The 25,565-nt window shown below is 36.3% G+C and overlaps 1 protein-coding gene across 1 annotated transcript in view; it reads right to left on the bottom strand.

Moving 5' to 3' along the window:
• Positions 1-25,565, bottom strand: part of PSMD14 (proteasome 26S subunit, non-ATPase 14) — a 95,357-nt gene that overhangs the window by 60,422 nt on the left and 9,370 nt on the right. The gene's annotated exons all lie outside the window — the stretch shown is intronic.

The following is a 25,565-nucleotide window of genomic DNA, read 5'->3' as shown; positions in this document are numbered from 1 at the left end:
TAACTACAATTACCAATATGCCTATTTACTAGCTTGATTAGCAAAGACCAAGGTAATAGGAAATATAATGCTTCAAGGTTGTCAAAAAATGGGGATTATACTATATTCTATATACCTTTCCCTACTTCACCTACCTCCTCTCAAAGCTTCTAATTATTTGACAAACTTAGTTCCTGGTCTCTAAAACTTTCTTTCCCAGGCCTACTGAGCTCCTTCAATATAGCAAACCTAAGTGGCTGTACTGGAGCCAATATTTTGAGAATATAAAAACTTCAGTGGGCCACAGGCAGTAAGGTATGGTGATGTAATAGCAGGGGAGAAAAGACAAGATGACACCACTACCTGGTTGTAAGAAGACCCGAGCAAAGTAACCCAGAGGCTGGTAGCACAGTGCACAGGGCCCAGCTGTGACATTTCTTTCCCTTTAAGACCACCCTTGATATTCACTTTGAAACAATTTTCACCTACTTAAAAATGTGTGCGTGTGTGTGTGTGTGTGTGTGTGTGAGAGAGAGAGAGAGAGAGAGAGAGAGAGAGAGATGTCATGAACACCAATCACTTTAGACATCTATGAAATCTGTCTCACCAGAATAGGGACTGACTGTCCTCCATTCTGAATGATAATCACTTTGCTCCATGGCAATGAGAAAGAAGCAAGCACAGTCCTTGACTATCATCGTTACAAAGAAACATCATACACAGATAACTGCTTCAAACTTCAGAAACCAGAAGATAACTACACATCTTTAGGAGTAGCAAAAGCATGTTTTCTTTTATAACTGGAAACAGGGCCCCCAAATCAAGCAAATCCTGAATGTCTTACAACAGAACATTAAAGTATCAAGAACTGTTGTTCCACAATAGACACTGCAACTTTTGGAGTTCTTATATTCACCAATTGTCCTTTTTTTCATATCATTCAAATATGATACTATTTATTTATGTATTTAAACAACAAAACATGTGAAATAAATAAGCCACAAATTAACTGGTTATCCTGGGAAGTATTCCTAAGTCATTAATTAGCCAATCTTCCATGTAATGTTACAAACACACAAAGAATGCACATTTTTATTTATTCACTCAATAACCACAGACTTGAGGGCCCATATGCCATGTATTGTTTAAATAATAATAAGCAGGTCCCTGCCCTTAAAAGGTTTACAAAGTAGAAGACAGGCAAGAAAGAGAAAAACCATAATTGCAACAAAGATTAAGTACAAAAATAGAGACACGTAAGGGAACATAGAAGACAATAATCTATTTTATAAAATCTTCCTTTATGCTAAGAACTGAAGAATGTATAGGTCTTTTCCAAGCAAAAAGTAAAAGTAAAAAAGAAAAGAGATGAAGGGCAGGGAAAGGCATTCTTTTTTTTTTTTTTTAGGGAAAGGCATTCTAAGGAGAGAAAAATAACATACGAAGGCACAGAGACATGAAACAACAATCATCCTGCACATTACCATTCAAACCTTTTAACCAATAAAATGGGCTGATTAAAGCATGAAATCCAAATTAGTCAAACATGAGTTAACTCTGCTGCAATTTCTATGGGTGCTTTTCTAAGGATGTGACTTTTTTTAAAGGGCATCTTTAAAAGTAGAAGTGCTTTTTCTTATACACATTTTTGCCTTTATGAAAAATATTCAGTACTTAAGAACATAAATCAGTTTTTTCTCTGACATTCCTAAAATAAACAGTTTTAAGACAATACATGAAGGATAAGATGATGTATCTTCCATACAAAATGTTAAGTCTTGTGACATAATAGAATTTCACTACTGTGAAACAGACTGTCTCTTCAGTTTACAGGATTTGTACAAACATTACATTTGACTCCAGAGTCTTGAAGCCAGGTTCTTTCTTCTTAACATACATTTCTCAGAACAAAACAATCTATTAACAAATAATATAAAAAGTTGATTATCTGATATCCAACCAATGGGCACCAATGAAGAGAAGACACAAGAGTTCAAGGCTGGGATTAGTTGGATCACTGATCAAAGGAGCAGAAGGTTAAGTGGATGCTACTGTGATGAGCTGTTAAGAGTCACTAAGCAGCCACAAAAGCTGGGCCCTGAAGTGTTAACACAGAATACTAATATTTGTGTATCTTCTTTCGTATCTTTCACATATGTAATATTTGTATTTTGCTTTATTTTTTAAACGTAATTTATCTCATTAATGAGAAAAGAGAAAGACAAAGGAACAATATATAAAAAAACAGAGCACCATACAGACAGAGGAGGGAACACAAAAAAATGAATGGGTGCATGTGGGCATGGCTATCAGGAAAAAATGGGAGGAAAAAAGGACTTGGGAAACCTGGGTGGTAGATTTTATACCACACACCAGGTATACAATGAATCAGTTAGATGTGATGCTAGTCCTTGAAATGTACCGCTAGAAGACAGAAAATGCACACACACATATAAAAATGCATATATCATTATAACTTGGGATTTGGTGCCAACATAGCAGAAAAGAGGATAAGCCTTACAGATTTAATAAAAGCAAGGCTGTGTCTTCAAAGAGCCTTCCCAGAAAGCAAATAAGCAATAAACATGTAAGCCAGTAGTTCTTTTTTTTGAGACATAGCCTTAAGTTGTCGCCCTTGGTAGAGGGCAGTGGCATCACAGCTTACAGCAACCTCCAACTCTTGGGCTTAAGCGATTCTCTTGCCTTAGCCTCCCAAGTAGCTGGAGTACAGGTGCCCGCCACAACACCCAGCTATTTTTCTGTTGCAGTTGTCATTGTTTACCAAGCCAGGGCTGGGAGCCTCAATTTATGTGGCTGGCACCGTAACCACTGTGCTATGGGTGCTGAGTCAAGCCATTCTTAACCCTATTGACAGCTCAGAATCACACGGAGAACTTAAAAAATTCTGATGCCTGGGCCCAGCCTCAGAGATCTGATTTAATCGCTCTAAGGTGAGGCTCAGGAATCTTTTATTTTTTAGTCCTCAAGTGATTCTAAAGTACAGCTAAGGTTGAGAATCAATGATGATAAATTTCTAAAGCAAAAGATTTCATTATTGCAAGGTTAATAAAACGACTAGGGTGAGTTTGCCCAGCTAGCTGGTTAGGAGTTTAAGAGGTCTAGAGCCAATCACCAAAGGCAGCAAATTCTGCATTACTACAGGGTTTTTTTTGTTGTTGTTGTTTTTTGTTGTTTTTTTTTTTGTGGTTTTTGGCTGGGGCTGGGTTTGAATCCGCCACCTCCGGCATATGGGACCGGCGCCCTACTCCTTGAGCCCACAGGCGCTGCCACTACAGGGTTTTATTATAATTTCAACTACGTAAAATTTAAAGGCTTATGAAATGTCATCAAGTATGAAGTAGGGAGCGATTAATCAGGTTGAAAGCATCATACATGGTAATTATTTATTGCTGTCCACAAGCCATTTCTGGTCCCTCTCTCAGGCACATAATAGGATTACCCTTCCTTGGCCTCCTTAAGTTAAACATGAACACATGACTTGATTTAGCCAATGAAATGTAAGGAGATATGACCTGTGTCATTTCTAATCAAAGCTTTTTAAGAGCCACTGTTCAATGACAAGTACTCTGTCAGCTTGAATTCCAGAATAAGGATGACACCAGAGAACACGGCACCCAGCTGAGCCATGACAGACATGCAGTATGAGTGAAAAGAAAGGTTTTAAGCCCTTGAGATTTGGGAGTTGTTCCTGAAGCATATAACCCACCCTTCTTAACTGACACACCACAGAAGACTTCCACGGGAAGGGATGGGGGGAAGGGATCATTTAAGCAGTCTGTAAAGGAAGTAAATAGTAAATTCATTAAGCAAACAATGTGGGCAAAGGGCATTCCTTTAGAGAAAATACCTTACACAAAATCATATACTGGATGAGCAGAATAGTATGGGGCACTTGAGGAATTATAAAGAGTGTAATATGGCTAATTTAGGATATGAAAAGGTTGAAGCAGAAGATAAAGCTGGAAAGAGATACATCATGAAGGATGGAAAACCTAAACAGCAGATCAATGCATCAAAGAGCCAAAGGGGCCATTCTGTAAAGATACTAACTCATCTTCAACCTTGCTGCTGCCCTGGTATACACACACTCTCACCAGCAACTGTGGCATACCAGTCATCATTTTGGAAAGCTCTCAGATGATGTTGATTGTGCCCTTTTGAGATACATGGCCATTCCTTTCCCATCCCCTAAAGAATCACTACATTTTGGCCTGAGGACCATAATTTCTGTCCTACAGTGTAAATGACTCAGGCCTTTCCAAGGACATTTAAACAAATGAACAAAATAATTAGTTCTACATTTTAAAAAGGACTATGGAATTTCTGGTGGTAGGAAGATTTACTAATGGAGATTGGTGACAAGGAGGATACAGATAAGATTACGAATTAAGCAGAGGCAATGATAGCAGACTGCACAGTATAAAACCTGGGAACTAATTACATGCGGAAGGAATGGAGAAGTATTCATACAATGTGGTTGCAGGTTTTGCCTTGGGCGGCTAAGTAAATAAGAATATCATATCGTTAGTCAAGGTATCTACTACCCTTAAGGCCATATCCCAAATCTCCAGAATCTGACTGCTTCTACACCTACATTATAGGATTCTGATTAACTATAACATACAGGGTGGCCATAAACTTTGTGTGCAATTTAATATACCGTAGTGTGCAATTTAAAACTGCACACAAACTTTATGGCCATTCTTATTTATGATGACATGAAATCCATTTATATGGCATTTAATTCTGTTTTTATTCTTACTGGAAATTATCTGAGATCTCCTTTCCTTCCTATTACCTTGATTAACTGAGATCTAGAGTCACAAAGTACAAAGTTAATTCAACACAGCTGTAATAACATTATATCTAGTTTGTCTGCAGCATCCAGGTTAGGTCTTGCCTAAAATGAAAACATTTAAGATTATCCAAAACCATTATAGCAGTCAGGTATTCACCCAAAATTAAACATCACAATAACTAGTGGGACTAGTTTGCTTCTTTATAAGAAGTTCTTCAACCCCAAACAGGATTGTCACTTTAAAATACATGATACTAAGTTAAATTTGAATTTCAGGTATTTTTACTAAATACATCCCAGACAGTATGTGGGACATACTTATATTAAAAAATTACTCATTGTTCATCTAAAATTATAATTTAAATGAGCATCTAGTTTTTTTTTTTGAGACAGAGTCTCACCATGTGACCCTCCGTAGAGTGCTATATTGTCACAGCTCACAGCAACCTCAAACTCTTGGGCTTACAGGATTCTCTAGCCTCAGCCTCCCAAGTAGCTAGGACTACAGGTGCCTGCCACAGTGCCCAACTAGAGCATCTAGTATTTTTATTTGCTCAGTTTGGCAACCCTATCTTCAAGTAACTTTGTTATGCCTGGCTTAAGCTGGAGGTAACTTTTTTCAAAAATCTGTTACTATGTCTTTGTCTCTAAATAACATCTCTAAGACTAAAGCACCCTCACTAAATGGAGCCTCTTAAGGGAAGAACACAAACTAAATTGACATCTTAATGATATACGTAACCTATTTTCATTCATTAACAGACAAATACATCTTTTACTTTAGGCAAGAAAATATTCACAGTTCAGACCACACCATGCACACAGTTCTGCTGGTCTCACTGACGCCTCCCCATAGCATGACTAACAGTGAACTTTCCCCTCCATAGTTGCCCTAGATTTTCTCTGCTACAACTCTTTGCTTCATCATGTCATTATGTCTTCATCAAGTCAAATACTCTGGCATTTACTTGTTTGTAACCTCACAGTATCTAGATAAGAGCTCTGCATATACTAACTAAATGTTAGAATACCATAAAAGTCAAATCAAAAAGTTGAGAGAAGGCTACTCACATAATTGAAAAAGTTCCACACTAGAGAAAGATCACCAAACACACACAAAAAAGATGTTCAATAAATAACTCTTCAGTCTCTTTATAAATAAGTGCAGTTTTAGCTTTTATTTTTGACTCACTCTCTCACCTACAAACATGCCAAGCAAGCATTCTGATGCTTCTATGAGCCAGGCATACATGAACATGCCAAAGGCAATCCTTTGCCTGTGTGGTCTCCATTAAGAAGTTTAGATGCCTTCTCTCAGAAAGATAAGCAGATCCAAAGGGCAAAATAAACGAGAGGCTTGAGAAAAGGAAACTATTAGGGCTTGAAGCAGGCTTAGAGAAGAAAGACTGAGATAGTAGACCAATTAGACAGCAGACTGGGCACGTAGGTTTACTTAGAGAGCTGATCTGTCTTGGGACTCAGAGTATACAGTTGCCTCCTTCACAGTGAGGGAGGCCAGCTAGGCAGGTACGTGAGCAGCAGAGGGGGAGCAAAGTGACCATCATCCGGAGTGAACAAACACTTCTCCAACAAACATCTTCTCTAACCAATATTATCTACTTTACTTCTTTTAAAATTTATTATGAAAAATTTAAGAAATACAGAGAGGCCTAATGAATAATACAATAAACTCACTACCCATCTTATGAAACATAAAATCACTAAAGCAGGTGGGCTGAAGCTCCTGCGTGCTTTCTCCTGGTTGACTGCATTCTTACTCTAGAACCCCAGATGCATCCACTATTCTAATTTTGATGAATTTATTTCTTTAACTTGTACTACATAGATGGACATAGGTAATATACAGCATTTTTTAAGGTTTTTAAATTGTATATAAAAACAATCATATAAAATGTATTATTCCTCCACTTGCTTTTGCCTTCATTGTGTCAGTATGAATTAATCATGATTTCAGGAAGATCACTCATTTTCACATCTTTACAAAATTCTGTGAGGCACAATTACATACACATTCTGCTGCTGATGGATAATTAACCTGTTTTCAAACTTTTGTATTATAAACTAGGGATCAGCAAACTACAACCTGTGGACAAACCAAGTGACTTTTTTAAAATGAAATTTTATTAGAATACAGCCCTGCCTATTCATTTCTGCATTTTATATATGGCTGCTTTAGCACTACAACGGTGGAGTGGAATAAGTAGTTGTGATAGAAATCATACAGCTCACAAGCCTGAAATATTTGTTACTATCTGGTCGTTTAAGGAAAAGATTACCAAACCTTGTTATAAACAATGCTGTTACGAATCTCCTAGAATCCATGTGGGAAACTTTTCTCTAAGGAATATAATTAGGAAAAGATCTGCTAGAATCTTTTCCTGCTAGGTTTAGGGTAGGTAAATCTTTATTGTCATTAGATTCTGCCAAAATGTACTACAATGGGGTTGTATACTACCATTAGCTTACATGTGTTTACATGTTTCTTCTAATGCTCCTACCTTTTGCCCCTTTAAAAAAATTAGTATTTTCCTTATTGATTTGCAGAAGCTCAATATATACTGCTAACTAATACTTTGTCAATTGTATACTAGATATAATCATTCCCAATCTGTGCTCATTAAATTTCTTCATGCCCCAGGTGCATCTGAAAAGCAAGTATTAATTTAATAACGAAACTAACAAAGGGGTAAAGATTACATGGTTTAACACATTTAAAGTACTTAGAAAAGTACCTGGCACATACTAAGTGTTCCACAAATGTTACCTATTTTTTGATGGTGTTTTAGATGAAGGTAAGTTTTAAATTTCAATGTAATTTAATCAGTCTGTCCCTTTACTGTTGTGCTATCTTGCTTAAGAAAGCCTGCCTTATACATTCAATTTTAAACATCCATAAAACAATCTAAGTCATTTTGTTTATTCACTACCTCTGAATGCTAAAGAAGAATAGCATTTCCTGTTAATTTGGTTTCAATTAACTAATGCAAGCAGATTTTCTTCAAATCTCAGTACAATTTTAACACAAATCTCTCTAGTTTAAGTAAAAAATTTCATCTAGAATAGCTATTCTAACACAAACTTTTCCTTTAAAAAGTAAAGTAAAAGGGCATCAGCTTACAAGAATTAAATGTACATTCCCACCTGAAACAAACAAACAAACAAAAAAAGACAAAACTATATGAAATAATGAATGGTTTGTAAGACACCGTGCAGGCAACAAAGAACAGTAACCCCTGAGAACTTGGAAACAAAGTAGGTGCGCCTTACTTCTACACTACACTACTGCCTTGAAACACTTATAGATTATAATGTCAGGGGAAGGAAGCCAGCAGTGGCTAGTGGACTTTCTGATTTGAGGTAACAGATCTGAGATTACTGGGAGACCAAAATAGCTTGAGCTATCTGGACAAAGTACCACAGAAAAAAAATAGCTGCAAAAAGAGAAAACTCTAGTGCACTTCAAAGGGTTCTCGTTGAGTATTCAGCTGAGTACTGATCACTGCACGTGGGTGAAGAAACCAGGTGAAGAAACTGCCCAAGTCTGGGGAAAGAATCCTCCAAAAGGATTACAGAGAAGAGTACCTACCTCCCATACAGCACTGGAAACACTGTCTGATCTCACCAGCCGAACAGGAAAATTTCAAAATTCACAAGCCATTGACTAGATTAGACAGAGGTCTAGCCTCACTAGTGAAAAATAATAAGTCTTATAGAAGGCACTGCTCCAGTCCTACTTAACAAACAGTAAAAGCAAAACTAGAAAGAATCAAGTAAATTCCAAATAATTCAACTGCATCCACAGCAGATATCAAGAATATTTATAAGAATAGGGCTCAGTGCCCATAGCTCAGTGGTTAGGGCACCAGCCACATACATAGAGCCTGGGGGGCTCGAACCCAGCCCGGGCCTGCCAAACAATAATGACAACTACAACCAAAAAAATAGCTGGGTGTTGTGTAGGGCACCTGTAGTCCCAGCTACTTGGGATGCTGAGACAAGAGAATCACGTTAAACCCAAGAGTTTGAGGTTGCCGTGAGCTGTGACGCCAGAGCACTCTACTTGAGGGCGACATAGTGAGACTGTCTCAAAAAAAATAAAAAATAAAAAATGCCCAGCACACAAGGTAAAAACTTACAATGTGAAGCATGTAGGAAAAATTAGCAGATATGGCAAAGAAGCAAGAAAATATGATCCACAGTGAGGAGATAATCAATCAGTTGAAACCAAGAACTGATATGGATGTTAAAATTAGCAGACAAAGACATTAGAAAGTTTAAACTGTCGAAAAATTAAGCAGACATACAAAACATAAACTTCCTGAGATGGAAACTACAATGTATCAGTGGCAATAGGATACCACCTTGTAACAATAATGTAACATTCAAATGCTATAAGTGAAATAGAGTATCACCTGAAGGTAGACTGTGCTAAATTAAAGATGTATACTATAATAACAAGTTATAGCTAAAAATCCAACAATGGAAATATAGCAAAATCATAAAAATATTTTAAACATCTAAAAAGAGGCAGAAAAAGGAACATGTCCCTGATTTCACTTCCACTCCTGCCAAGTTTAATAAGAAATTTAGGAATGTTTATTCATTGCTTAAATTCAAGCTCCAATATCCGCACGATGACACACAACATGCGACGACGATAATGAACACCACTCAGCAAGAAACCACCAGGCCGCAACATGAACACAGCTGTGAGGGTATAAGGGTATAAAAACCTCACTTTCTATACGGTACTGCCAACTTACGTGCATGGTGGCAAGTTCCCAAACTTAATTGTCAGACCCAGTATTTATTAAGAGAACTTTGGTTAAATAAATTATGATTCATCAATAAAATGGAAAAGCAAGCCATCATTTAACAAGGCATGTATGGATACTGGATGGGACAAACTTTAGAATACAGTTTTAAGTATGTATATTACACTGTCCAATATACATTAGTAGTAGCAATTGGCCACAAGCAACTATTTAAAAATTAAGTAAAATTTAAATTCCAGGGGTCTCCAACCTGAGGCCTGTGGGCCACATGCAGATTATTTGAGGACTGTTTTGCTTATCTGTGGTGTCAGACAGCACAAAAAGTATGCATGAACCTTTCCTTTTGCTCATACGCTTTTGTTTGCTCATAAGCTTATGTGTTTACTGTATAGCCCCAGATAACCCTTACTTTTCCAATATGGAGCAGAAAAGAAAAATGATTAGACACCCTGATTAAACGTTTAATTCTTCAGTCATATCAGTCACATTTCAGGCCTCAAACCACGCAGCTACAATGTTGGGCAGCTAGATTTAACACTTTTCCACCTTCACAGAAAGTTCCATTCAACAGGCACTAATGTAGACTATCTTTGAAAGATACAAAGAAATTAACAACAGAGGTTGTTTCTAGGGAAGAGAACAGGGACAGCAAAGACACAGTATTTAACATATGTCCATTTATAACTTCTGAACTATGTAACAAGTACCTATTTAAAAATGACTATTTACCTATTTAAAAATACCTTGTTTCTCAGAAAAATTTCCTGAATTATGCTAAGTAGAAGCAAAAAGGCTCAGAAGTTGTGAGGCATGGGAGAGGTTGAAGAACAGGATCATTTCTCTGAGATGTCCTGATCAGTACCCTAACTTCATTATGCATTCATATATACACAATACTATTTAGAACACCACACAAAAGACTGCACAGTTCCTATTTCTGAGGAATTATGGGTACAGGGAACGAAAAATACATCAGAAGAAAAATGTTCACAAAGCATGAAAGAATGGCAGTAGGGGAAAGGAAGAAGGGGAAATTCTATTCTTCTCAGAAGGCAAGAGCCACGCTGTGTCACATATATTTCCCTTCAATCTCTCTCTCTCTCTTTTTTTTTTTTTTTTTAAGATAGGGTCTCATTCCATCACTCAGGCTAGAGTGCAGTGCTGTGATCATGGCTGACTACTGCCTCCTACTCCTGGGCTCAAGTGATCCTTCTGCCTCAGTTTCCCAAATAGGTGAGCTTAACACACACATGCCGCCATGCCCAGCTAATTAAAATAAAGTTTTTTAGGGTCTCACTAGGTTGCTCTGACAGGTCTTGAATTTCTGGCCTCAAGCAATCCTCCCAACTTGGCTCAAGTGCTGGGATTACAGGCATGAGCCACTGCACCTTGCCTCTCTTCTTTTCTTGTCCTTCATTTAATGCTCTACAGAGCAGCACTTAAAAGCAATATAATTGTTCATTTCTGCTCAGAAGCCACTTTTTTTCCCAAATGTCATATTGAACAAGTTACTTAATTGCTACATTCTTTCATTTCCTCACCTATTAAGGGAGGATTACTGCTTGATCAAGGTTATCTATCAACTACGGGTCACACAACACACAAACATTTTAACAAACATTTTAACAACACACAAACATTTTAACGAAAAAGACACAGAGGCCAAGTATCCCCCCCCAAATAGGTTTAAATTGATACTTTTGTTTCATCAGGAAATTGTCCACCTAAGGAGGTTGAAGGGTCTGGGGATGACACTAAAAAATGAAAATCTCCTTCTGAAGAATAGGAACAAGATTCCAAACTATAAAATCTGTTTCCTGTGCATTAACAGTGCATTTTCATTCTCTCTTCTTTTTCGATGGATCCCAGGCAATGTTTAGATCTAGCTGAGCTCCAGAGCCCTAACTTTTCACCATTACCCAATACATACTGCCTTCCATAGTGAGCATGACAGGTCAAAGAGTTATCCCAAGGCAGGAATAAGGCTAAGTAAAGTGGTATCCACAAAGTTAACAAGGGCCATCAATTTGTCCCCATGTGGACTAGTAACCAGGAAGCCTGCCCAAATTTCAGGAATCTCGATTTATGGGTGAGGAGAAGCACCATACAATTCGACCACAGAAGAATGTCCAGACTCTAATTTGTAATCATATCCACAGGCATCAAGAGGATGTCAACTTAGTAGGGAAAACTTCCTACTATAAAATATAAGGCCATCAACTCTACCATGAATTGGTTAAAAAAGAAAAAAAAAAGGTCAAACATGAAATAATAAAGATATCTAATCATTATTTCCAAAAATGTATATTTCTCAGTTATTATTAAACAAATTTTAAAACATAATAATTAGCAATAAGCAACTTAAATACCTTAAAAACATACAGGACAGATGACAAAGTATCATTTCACAGAAGTGTTACATATAGAAATCCCAACACTTACATTGCCTTAGGCTACTATACATTTAAGCGAGTGAGATACTTGAAAATGAGTTTATATTAGTGAGAAAGTACAAAAAAAACTTGCCAAAGTGCGCCAGCTCCATGACCCACAGACAATGAGCATCACCTGCCTGTGCCAATCAGCTCACCAACCAACACTACTGAGAAGGGCATGAAAGAAGCTGTTATCACTGTGTTTAATCCCGGCACAGCCCAGAGCAGCAGACCAAGCAGAACTTTACATCAGTGGCAGGTCTCCCAAGTTCTACTGATGCCACAGAATTCATAAATGGGATCAGTATGTTCTAAAAAAACATGGTGCTGCAAAAGGGAAAAAAGGTTCCACAGCATCAAGCAGTGTAATACTTGAAACCCCATCATCAAAGTGACAGTTTTCAATTGCCATTTATGATGCCCTAGTCTGGAAACATCCCAGCTAACCCATCTGATCAACAATTTCACAGATGGAAGCACTTGATGGCTAATTGGCAAGTCTATTATTCAAATAAAACAGCTCTCTGTACCTCTTTTTTCACTATTACAAGTCAAGGTATAAGACTGGTCATTGAAATTAGCTTAATAAGAAAAACATCTTATCCAAAATTATTTTTGTAATGAAACAACATATTTTGGCAATTAGTTTAGAGAAACAGTTTCTGCATAAGAAAAATATTTTAAGAACTAAAAGGATTAAGAAACATAAACCTTCTTCTAAAAGTTGTACTATCTATAACCTCTATCTTTATCAATGAGTCAAGATATACATTATGATAGTGAATAAAATAAGTGAAATATTCCCTTAGTCCTTAAAAAATTCTTAAAACATGGGCTAAGTACTACATGTCAGAATAAGAAAAATATTTATTTTATATTTCCTAAAAATTTAAAAAGCATCTTTTCATCAACATTTTACAACATGAATAAAAATTATGATTACTTAAGTTTTTTAATTTATGAAGTAGCCAGTGACGACACTATAAATATTATCTACCTGAGGAAACGTTGTTGTAGAATAGGCCTTGACATCAGAAAGACTTGTGTTCCAATTCTAGCTCCACTTCTTGTTAGTTCCATGACTCCACCCTATAATATGAAAATAATTATCCCTACCTATGTAGGAGTGTTGTGAGGATTAAAAGAGAAGATTAAATACATCAACACCTCACGTCAGAACATGGAAGGTACTCAACATCAGCTGTTCTCTGCTTCTCTACCCCACACTTCTATAAATTCTAGAGGGAAATTTTAATTCAATTTTCAAAAATATTTTAGTTCTCTTTATGTTTCCATATATTTGCTCTAGATCCCATAGACAATTGGCATGCCCTATTCAGAGTATCTGGCTATCTCCCTATATTATTATGATTTTCATAGAATTTCAAGTGGAAAGTTTCTAAAGCAAAGCCTTATAGAAAAACCCATAACATATTCAAAGAACCTCAGCTGGATTATAAAATAGAAATTAGAAAATGTATACTGTATAGTAACCAGAACCTGAAAATGGGAAGGAAATAGTAGCCAGGAAATGTGAAATGAGCCGCAAACTAAAGTAAAATAAAAATCATCTCCCTAATAGCTCCAAAGCTATTCAATGGTAACAAAATATACTTGGTAATGAAATAAGTAGTTTCCCATTAAGTACCAGAACAGGGCACTTTTCCAAAACTACATTTTGTCATTCTTCGATCTATTTTGGATAAGCACATTGTTTCCAATTACTTTGGCTCTGGTCTTTACAACACTAGGGAATAAAGATCTAATTAACAGAGATTTAACACAAGCAGGTAAGAATACGATCAAGTAAAAAGAAGGGAAGTGTACAATGAATAAGAAAAAAGTATCATACTCATTAATTTACTCTATTGTCCCTTAAAACCCTCCCATTGTCCCCTGTGCCAGTATTCAGTCTTTCAGGGGAGGAGCCACTGAAATCACTGGCAATAGACTGCAACGCAGTACTGAAAAGATGTCCCATGGTGACCAATGCCCTGCTCTGGTGGCATGCTTCCAGGGCACTGGACTCAGAAAATGTCCCACAAAGAATGGCCTTGAATATGTATTGGAGAAACTAGTCCTATCTGCAGGTTTTAAATGAGTATGATACCTATAAAACTGCCCAAATGATAATATAACTGAAATTTAGAAGTTACATTATACAGGTTTAAGATAAGAACCCCAAAAACCAAAGTGCCAAATCACCAATGTAACAGTAAATCAAACATGTACAACATGTTGAGGGTACGAAACAACACAGATCAGATCTTTCATGATAACAATCCATACATCTGGAATATTGAGATTATATTGCAATGTCTGTTCCTCAATTAGACAGAGGTATCTTCTCTTGTCTTTCAACCCATATACTCTATGGAAAACGACACAGATTAACTATAAGGCACCCTCTAGGAAATTGTTTCCCTTTTACTTATTTGAGACCTTCAAGAGTAGATCTGAGATCTATCAGGCGCACATTTTTCACAGGGTTTAATATTTATTAAGAAGAATTACACTATAGTGACAACTAGAAAGATTATGCTCTAATTAGCTTGCTTTTGACCTGACCTCTTTCTTAATGTTTTATAGTAGAAACATCAGAGAGTATATGAATAGAATGATTAGGAATTATACTTTTAAAAATTAATAAAATTATAAGCTGACAGGAGCAGCAAATAAAAAAACATTAAGGCAGTTTACATTTTAGCTTTGTTTCTGAAGCAAAATCACTATGGAGTTATTTGTACTTAAGCAAAGAAATAAAACAATTAAAAAATGTTGATCCTTCTCTACTTCCATTTTAAGAGGGTAATGGCCAAATTAATCTACCAATGTTTAGAAAGGCTCTTTGTAAATGTACAGAGAGGATCACACAAGATACTCAAAGAATCAAAGAAAAAAGGTAACAAGAAGGATCCATCAGCATATAAACACTGTCAAAATGTAGGCTAAAGAACTCAAGGAATATTTAAGAAACTCATTAAAAAGCCTTTTGTAAAGGCCTCTCCCATTCATGCTATTGTGCCAGTGCTTACAGCAAAATTAAAGCTTTTCGAATGTGACAAGTATAAATAAAGACTGACTGTACACATTAATCTATGATGGTTCATGCCACAGTAGAACTTCACTAACAGATAAAGAATAAAAACAAAACAATAATCTGTAATTTCTTAAAAACATTATTGTAGTAGTTTCATCTCCAGAGTATCCAGTTTCTTTAAAAATGGAAGTCCAATAAGCCTAAATCCTTTTTATTCAACAATCTCTAATGGCTTCCCAACTCACTCAGAAAATAGTCTTCTGTAAGGTCCTGAAAAATCTAGTCTCTGGCAACCTCTCTAGTGTTACCTCCTGCAAGATTGGGAGAAGACCTGGAATACCTTGGTAAGGCATTTAAAAAGTGCTGAAAAATTCAAATGAATTTCTGATTGCAACCAAATGAAACCGAAGTACTCAAAGAAAAATGTTATTTAATATCATTTCATATTATTTAGTATTATTCCATGACTTTTGCTTTTGTTTTTTGTGCATTAAAGAGAATATATATGAATCTTAAGTTCGTTTTGCCTCTCTTCCTTCTCATGAATGTGGTATAGGTTATCTAGGTCTGTGCTGTATAATAGGGTAGGCACTAGCTACATATGACTATTAAATTTTAAATTAAAGTTTAGTTCTTTAGTTATATCAAACATATCTCATGGGCTCAAGAGGTACATGTGACTCTTTAAATATAAAATTCAGTTCTTCAGCTGCTACAGTCACATTTCAAGTGCTTAGTAGCCACATGTAATTAGTGGCTACCATACCGGACAGTCAGCTATAGAACATTTTCATCACTGAAGAAAGTTGTACTGGACAGCACTTCTGTAAAACTTGTAATATCTTTACTCAAGAGTTACATATACCCTTTAAAAAGGTGTTTTTATTAAATTTTTACATATAAATGTATATAAATATATGTGTATATATATGTATATATACACACACTAGTTCATTTTGACTACTGGAGCCTGCCACAATGCCTGGCTATTTTTTAGAGGCAGGGTCTCACTCTTGCTCAGGCTGGTCTGGAACTCCTGAGCTCAGGCAGTGGACCCGCCTTGGCCTCCCAGCCACCCCCAGGCTGCTGCTTTTTTGTTTCTTTGATTTGTGATTCTGCTGATTACATTACAGATGAATGTATTGCCAATATCTTCTGTCTTTTGCTTGTCTTTTTTTCTGTTGCCTTTTTGGGATAAGAATTAGTAATACTGTCTTGAAGTAGTCAAATTATAAATCTTTTCTTTTGAGTTGTGCTTTCCTATCTTGAGGTCATAAAGACGTAAAATTTTCTTCCACCAGTAGGACAGTGGTTATGGCACCAGCCATGCAAATAATGAGGCTGGCAGGTACAAATTCAGCCTGGGCCAGCTAAACAACAAAGACAACTGCAACAAAAAATAGACGGGCATTGTGACAGGCGCCTATAGTCCCAGCTACCGGGAGGCTGAGGCAAGAGAATCGCTTAAGCCAAGAAGTTTGAGGCTGCTGTGAGCTGTGACACCACAGCACTTATGAAGGGTGACACAGTGAGACTCTGTCTCAAAAAAAAAAAAAAAAAAATTTTTTTTTCTTCCAAAAAAATCCAGGATGAGAGAAGGTATCTATTGTACTTTGACATGTCAGCATTCTAGTTTATTTGACCCTTATAAGCACTACCTAGTATAGGCATTATTAAGCTCATTTTAAATATATATATATTATATTTTTATTGTGTGTGTGAGACAAAGCCTCAAGCTATCGCCCTGGGTAGAGTGCAGTGCCATGGCATCACAGCTCACAGCAACCTCCAACTCCTAGGCTTTAGCGATTCTCTTGCCTCAGCCTTCCAAGTGGCTGGGACTACAGGTGCCCACCACAACGCCAGCTATTTTGGGGGTTGTAGTTGTCATTGTTGTTTGGCAGCCCTGGGCTAGATTCGAACCCACCAGTTCTGGTGTATGTGGCTGGCGCCTTAGCTGCTTGAGCTACAGGCGCTAAGACTAAATGCATTTGATAACTGAAAACTTTAATGCCTTTTTTATGGTAAAAATATAATTTAAAATGTTCCATTTTAACTACAGTGACATTAGGTACATTTCTAATATTGTGGTAAAACTAGCATCACCATCTATCTCGAGAACTTTTCACCTTCCAAAATTGAAATTCTGTACCTTCCATATATTCCAGTTTAACATCTGCAGTACATAATAACCAGTAAATAATAACTTCTAATTTCTCCCTCTCCCAAGCCCCTGGTAACCATCATTCTACCTTCCGTCATTATGAATCTGACTACTCTAGGTACCTCATATAAATGGAACCATATATAATAATATTTGTCCTTTTGGTCGGGCGCAGGGGCTCATGCCTATAATCCCAGCACTCTGTGAGGCAAAGGCAGGTGAACTGCCTGAGCTCACAGGTTCGAGGCCAGCCTGAGCCAAAGCGAGACCCCGCCTCTAAAAATAGCCCAGCATTGTAGCAGGCGCCTGTAGTCCCAGCTACCTGGGAGGCTGAGGCAACAGAATCGTTTCAGCCCAAGAGTTAGAGTTTGCTGTGAGCTATGATGCCACAGCACTCTACTGAGGGTGACAAAGCAAGACTCTTGTCTCAAAAAGAAAAAAGAAAACAAAAGAAATATTTGTCCTTTTGTGTCTGGCTTAATTCACTCAGCATAGTATCTTCTAGATTCACTCATGCTGTTGCACGCGTCAGAATTTCATTTCTTTAAAGCTAAGTAATATTTAATTGTATGTACAGTTGACCTTCCATATCCGCAAGTTTACCATCTGCAGATTCAACCAACCATGGACCAATAACATTTGGAAATAAAAAATAATAAAAAATAACAATACGACAAAAATAATGCGTTTTAAAAATACAGTGTAATAATATTTACATAACATTTACACTGTATTAGGTATTAAAGTAATCTAGAGATGATTTAAAATATAAGGAAGGGCTTAGCACCTGTAGCTCAAGCAGCTAAGGCGCCAGCCACATACACCAGAGCTGGCGGATTCAAATCCAGCCCAGCCCTGCCAAACAATGACAACTACAACCAAAAAAAATAAATAAATAAACATAGCCAGGTGTTGTGGCAGGCGCCTGGAGTTCCAGCTACTTGGGAGGCTAAGGCAAGAGAATCGCTTAAGCCCAGGAGCTGGAGGTTGCTGTGAGCTGTGATGCTACGGTATTCTACCGAGGGAGACAGCTTGAGGCTCTGTCTCAAAAAAAAAATAACTAAAGTATTAAGGAAGAATACGCATAGGTTATACACAAATTTTGTATCTTTTTATATAAAGACCTTGAGCATCTGTGGATTTGGGTATTTGCAAGGGTCCTGGAACAAACCCTCTGAGCATACCAAGGGAAAATTGCATATACCACATTCATCCATTAATCTGTTGATAAACATTTGAGGGTTCCTATCTTTTGGCTAGTATGAATAATGTTGCTAAGGACAATGGTACACAAATATCCATTGATGCTTCTCCTCTCACTTTTTTTGGGTATAGACCCAGAATTGGAATAGCTGTACCATGTGGCAATCCTATGTTTAATCATTTGAGGAACCATCAAACTGCTTTCTATTATCAGTTGTGCCATTTTACATTATCAGTTGTACCATGGTACATTTTTACATTATCATCAATGTGCAAGCATTCTAACTTCGCTAAACATCACCAACACTTATTTCATTTTTGTTTTTTGGTATAACAGCTACCCTAAAGGTATGTCCTCCAAAATTACAAAGTTTGATTTCACGTTTACACCTTCAACCCATCTGATATACATTTTTGTGCACAGAATAAGGTAGGAATCTAATTTTGTTTTGCCCTATTGCTTTAGCATCATTTAATGAACTGGCCTCTCCTTCCTCACTAAGTTTTAGTGTCACCTATATTGTAAATCAAGTTCCTATATATGCATGGGTCTATTTCTGGGCATTCTATGTGATTATACTGGTCTACCTGACTATCTCTGGAACCACTACTTGAGTCATAAACATTAAAATATATTTTAAAATTTGCTACAGCAAATTTTTTTTTCCTTTTTAGGAATTTCTTTGCTATTCTTGAACTTTTTCCTAAATAAATTGTAGAATGTTTGTCTAATTCCACGAAAATTCTAGTTGATACTTTTATTTGAAATGTACTCGCTTAACTTACAATTGGAGAACTGGTATATAAGATTCTTCATCCATGAAAACATTATTTCCTTTATTATGTTTTCCATTTTTTTCTAGTTATTTTTTCCATTGCTAGGTTAAATTAATCCTTTCTACAAAACAGTACACCAAAACTAATAATAAAAATATTTCTATTCTAAGACCTACAATAAGGAACCAGAAAATGGCAATTAGCTATAAAACCTGTATACTGTGAGGATTTGGGAGTTACATACAAGTCATATTTAATTAATGAAATTATTATTATTATTTTATTTTTTTTTTTTTGCAGTTTTTAGCCAGGGCTGGGTTTGAACCCGTCACCTCTGGCATATGGGGCCGGCACCCTACTCCTTTGAGCCACAGGCGCCCGAAATTAGTTTTTAAAATCTAGCCACCTGAAATTATCCTTCAAAAGATATATTATATCATATCACATTCAGAAACCTTGGATCACTCACACATAGTATTTTCCCTTACTTTTGCATCCTGAAATTACTGAGGTGTACATCGGAATGATACAAACTGACAGCTTATATACAGGTCTTAGGTCTGCTACACATGTGCTCGGTTTACACCCTGTATCTTAAAACAAAAATTGGGAGACCAAAAAAATTAGGGTAGTTTATACAAAAATCACAGGATTTCCAACTTTGCTTTCAAAACCTGCAGGATATGTCTGTCTTACTTAGGGCCCCAGCCAAAAGAGGTTCCATGTTTATGATTATTTGATTACTAAGGCAGGCAAAGCACACACTGATATTTAAAGCTTTCACCTAAGAGTGACATGTTATCACATTTCATTGGTCAAAGCAACACCGTGACAAAGCTACCTTCAAAGATAATAGAATAATATAATCCTACTAGACATCTGGAATGTTGACAGCCAGAAATAATTTGTAAAATTTATGGCTTTGCCATTAATCCCTTCCCCTCTATATATTCTCCAAACTACCATGGGAATTACTTTTCAAAAACACTGATTGAATGATTTCACAGGTCTGCTAGAAAAAAAATCTTCATTTCTGAAAAAGAAATCTTCATGAAGTTACATCTATGGGAAAAAAATAAAAATCACTTACCATGGCATTCAATATCTTTTATAATCTACTAAGAACCCCACTACTACACTCTTTTCTCAATATTTCTTCTTACATTACCTACTCTCCAGCCTTTCTGAATATGCCTTGGTATATATTTCAAAACTTAGTTCAAACATTATCTCCATTTGGTCTAATTTTTCCGTTTTTCCTTATCTCCACTATACTTACAAATCACATTATCTACAATGAACACCAGTTTTCACTCATTCAATGCAGTTATTATGTGCCAGTCACTTAAAATATAATTACTTACGTGTAAGGCCCCTGGGTTAAGTATTGATGTTCTTGCTCATCTTAGTATTCCCTATAGCATAACACCTGACACACAGAAACTCAAAATATTAGCCTAACAATTAAAACTGAAGACAAGGTACTAAATGCCACTGACATTTTACTTAGTTTCATCTACTTTTAAGCTTACCATGACTGTTTCCACAGCTAAAATGAACCTAGAAACTTAAACCAAATGATTAAAAATTAGGGACTATGCTTTGGTTATTCTCATCTCTTGGACTGTCTTCACTGCTTTGGAAACAGCTGCCAAGACCTGAATAGGGATCATTATAAAGACAGCAAAGTAGCCAAATTATAGCAATATATGCTTTCAAGACAATAATTTCACATCTCTTATTAATTTCAAGTTTGTAAGCAGTTTAGCAAAGCAAAATAAAAAATACAATTGAGGCCACACACAGTAGCTCATGCCTATAAACCCAGCACTTTGGGAGACTGAAGGAGGTGGATCACTTGAAATCAGGGGCTAGAGACCAGCATAGACAATATGGTGAGATACGATCTCTACAAAAAAATAAAAGCATTAGCCAGGTGTAGTTGTGGCAGGTTGAGGCAGGAGGACTGCTTGAGGCTGGGAGTTTGAGGTTACAGTGAGCTGTGGCCACTGAACTTCAGTCTGGGTGACAAAATATATATAAATAATATTTATCATATACATATATATACACACACACACTCACATACAGCATATATATACGTTTATTGTATGTATATTAAAGTATATATACTTCAAAAAATTAAAAATAAAATGTAAAAACTACATTTGAAATCTAAAGCTATTAGTTTTCAAATTTTAATAGTAGTAATAAAACATCATTTGTTTCTGCTTCAAACTAATGGTAAGTTATACTAAAGTAGAGGCTATGAACTAATTTCTTTTAGCCTACCACTATATACATATTAACATTTTAAAATGTGACATTACAAAAACTAAAACTTTAAAGCTGTTTAGTGGGTATGGACACCTGTATGGTATGGACACCATAATGAGAACTAGGAAAAGGCAGTTTTAAGATAATAAATGTGGAATACTGAAGTCTAGTTAAGAGAACTAGAAGTAGGGCAATAGACTCAGCAACCTGAGCAATACCATACAGTAGTAAGAGGAGAGCAGAAGAATATCTTATGAGAGAAAGTAGAATGCGTGAGTTTAAACTATTCTTTCAGGAATTCTAGAAATAAATGGAAGACAAGATTTAACAGCAGGATGTAGTAGAGTTTTACGTTTTGTATTCAGGAGGTTATGACATTTTTGTAGACAAAGAAAGGAGTCAGTCCAGATAAGCAAAGTTTCAAGAGAAAGTAATGAAACAGTTAAGTGGAAAGATTAGCCTTGGAAAAGAGAAAAGTTACTTCCTATTTAGAGAAAGTTAATAGACTAAAATGGAAAGAGATTTTGATTATTCACAAGTTCCTCTTTTTACCTACTAGCCCTACCATAACTCCCAAATAAAACAAGTAAGGCCAACTGATCCCACAAATGATGAAATATCAGTATCCACTATGATTATAACACTGCTGTGTCTGTTTTATTACTGTGAACTCCTCCATCAAAAAAAATATATATATATGGCCAATTAGTACACAGAGCAAAGCCCAAATAGCTTCCTACTACTACTGGGTTATATTAAAAACATTATACTTAAATACTGTATCATGTTTCTTGGAAACAGGACACACACACAAAAAAAATCACATGTCAAATAATGGTACAAGACAAATTTAAATACTGAATTCAAATACTGAATTATTTCTACACAAATAATGCAGTCAAGGCTGAAAACAAGTCTTTGTTATATAATAATGTCTAATCTTTATCTTGGGTTTTTGGCACAAAGCCTCAAAAACTCTTGGAATGTTCTTTGTGACTGGAGTTATCTTTCTTATGCTAATGAGGTGATTCCAAGTAGGCCCCAAAATAGTTTATGGATGAGGGCTGATCACCACAAAGACCAAGGATGTGATTAGAGGGTGGAGACTTTGAGCTTGGCCCATTTCGAAAGAAGGAAGTCTAGAGATTTGAGTTCAATCACATGGCCAATGACTTAATTGATCATGCCCATGTAATACAGTCCCAATAAAAACTCTGAAGCTACACGGAAATAGATGTAGCTTCCTGGCTGGCAAATTCATTGATGTATAGGAAGGGTGACATGCCCTAATTCCATGAAGAGGGAAGAGAAGCTTTGAAATTCTACCCAGATCTTGTTTTATGTGTCTTCATTTCACCGGGCTCCACATCTGTACCCTTGGTAATAAACTGCAATCATAACTATAGTGCTCTCTTGACTTTTGCAAATTGTTCTAGTGAATTATCAAATCTGAAGGTTTCATGGAGACATCCTAATTTATAGGCAGATCAAAGTGTCCATTCAAACTGTGGATGGCCTAGGAACACCTGAAGTGTGGCTGGAATCTGCAGTATAGGTAGTCTTTAACTTAAACCCTCTAACTTGCAAAGTCTGGGTTAACATCTGAGCTGTACTGCAATTTATCTAATTGGGGGTGGGGGGAACAAAATTTCTTTAAGCCAATGAAGCAGCAATTGCACAAAAAAACCTCTTGAATATTTTGTATATCAAAGTTATGTTGTTCATATAGAAAATGATTTATGAGGACTCATTCACTCATAAAATACCCATAGTTTTCATTTTTCAATCAAGTAAATAAATTCTTGCAAAGTAACAAAGGTCTACACAACACCTAAGTTTAAATAACCATAAGGGACTCTCAAGAAACCATACAAGGCCCTTACCTGCTCTGCTCCTATCTGTTTCCACATTTTAAAAGGGCCACCTGCCAACTTACCAGCAAAGGACCTGCTCTTATTTGTGAGAGAATTCTGCCTTTTATGTGTATAGTAAGACATTAACATTTCCCACTGATTTTTTGAGGGAAAGATCAACTTAAGTCTCTTTTTTCTACTACTATGGTAGCTAAGCCTTATCTAATAAATATATAGCTATTATATATCCAAAGGTCTTTGACTTCTTATTAAAAATAAATACATGTGCCAGGCATGGGGGCTCACATCTGTAATCCTAGCACTCTGGGAGGGCCCAAGCAGGTGGAATGCTCAAGCTCAGGAGTTGGAGGCCAGCCTGAGCAAGAGCAAAACCTGTCTCTACCAAAAAGAATTAAAAAATAATAATAATAACTAGGTGGGCATGGTATTGGGTGTCTGTAGTCCCGGCTACTTGGGAGGCTGAGGCAAGAGGATCGCTTGAGTCCAAGAATTTGAGGTTGCTATGAGCTGTGAAGCCCTGGCACTCAACCCAGGGTGACAGGAATAAGACTATCTCAAAAAAAAAAAAGAAAAAAAGACACTTAACATTTTATTCTCATTTATTTAAAAAAATGCACTTAACAATTTGTTATAGAAATAGCACTGTATTTGTCCAATCAATCCTAGAACAAGAGTGAAATAAAATTTGAGGGAAAAAAATGGAACACCTAGTATTTGATAAGGGAGAATACCACAGAAATAAGAATTCCACAAATTATTCCTTTAAGAGTTCATTATCTAATTGAGGAGATAAAACATATACATGAAATAACAGATTCCTTTTTTTTTTTTTTTGAGACATAGCCTGAAGCTGTCACCCTCGGTATAGTATCATGGCATCACAGCTCATAGCAACCTCCAACTCCTGGGCTTAAGCGATTCTCTTGCCTCAGCTTTCCAAATAGCTGGAACTACAGGTGCCCGCCACAATGCCCAGCTATTTTTTTGGTTATAGTTGTCATTGTTGTTTGGCAGGCATGGGCTGGATTCAAACCTGCCAGCTCTGGTATATGTGGCTGGTGCCTTAGCTGCTTGAGCTACAGGCGCCTAGCCGAAATAACAGATTCTTAAGTAACATATTTTTAAGTTCAAAAAAGAATACAAACTCAAGACACAGGGCTAATTAAATGATCAGAAGTCAGTGAGAGATTATTATATAAACAGTGGTTATTCAGATACGATACAGCTCAATTTGTGGTCAATAAAATCATTACTTCACACCCACTAATTTTGCAGCATGGATGTCCAAGATATATAATAACGGACACTATAATGAGAACTAGAAAAGGGGGTGGCGCCTGTGGCTCAGTGAGTAGGGCGCCGGTCCCATATGCCGGAGGTGGCGGGTTCAAACCCAGCCCCGGCCAAAAAAAGAAAAAAAAAAAAAAAAAAAAGAAAAGGGAAACATGATAAAAGCTAATGAGAGAAACTTTTAAGATAATAAGTGCAGAATATTGAAGTCTAGTTAAAAGAGAACTAAACTGTTCTATCTGTGCTTCAGGAAAGTTATTTCAATGTTTAAATTTGATATACACGTCCTTAAATTCTAAGGCATTGTCCTATCCTATAATTATTTACAATTCTTTGCAGGTAAATTTACAATAGCTACATACAACCTCAGTTCACTTCTGAATTTTTGTAGGCCTTAACATTATTAGTAATTTCAGAATAAACTAATGAGAATCTAGAAGCAACCTAGAAGGTTCACAAAAGAATGAAAACAGCTTAAGGGTTAAGTTGAGAGAGGCTTAGGCCTTTTGAGAAAATGAGTTACAAATATGTTACAAAAATGAAGAGAATGACAACAAAGAAATGTGAGAAATAATCAAAACTAATAAAAGTGAAAAGAACAGGAATTTATTCAAGGATGCGACATAGAATCACAAAAAAATTTTCAACTTTCTCCATGTCATAAACCATGCTACACCTAATCAAAGAGTTCTTATAAGAATGCCTCTACAATACTAAGAACTTCAGGAAGTCACAATTAAAAACTCTTGTTTCTTATAGTAAATACATACTGCTTTGAATAAGGAAAAATTTACTCATTGTGATAGTGAAATGAGGGAAAGCTGGCAACTAAACGGTTTCTAAAAAGGGGTTATAAAAATAAAATACATTACATACAAACCTCAGGAAGGGAACAACACAAGTGAATGGAT

Source organism: Nycticebus coucang, chromosome 7, assembly GCF_027406575.1.
Source record: "Nycticebus coucang isolate mNycCou1 chromosome 7, mNycCou1.pri, whole genome shotgun sequence".
In the NCBI taxonomy this organism is placed as follows: Eukaryota; Metazoa; Chordata; class Mammalia; order Primates; family Lorisidae; genus Nycticebus; species Nycticebus coucang.
This window is presented reverse-complemented; position numbering and strand designations above follow the sequence as displayed.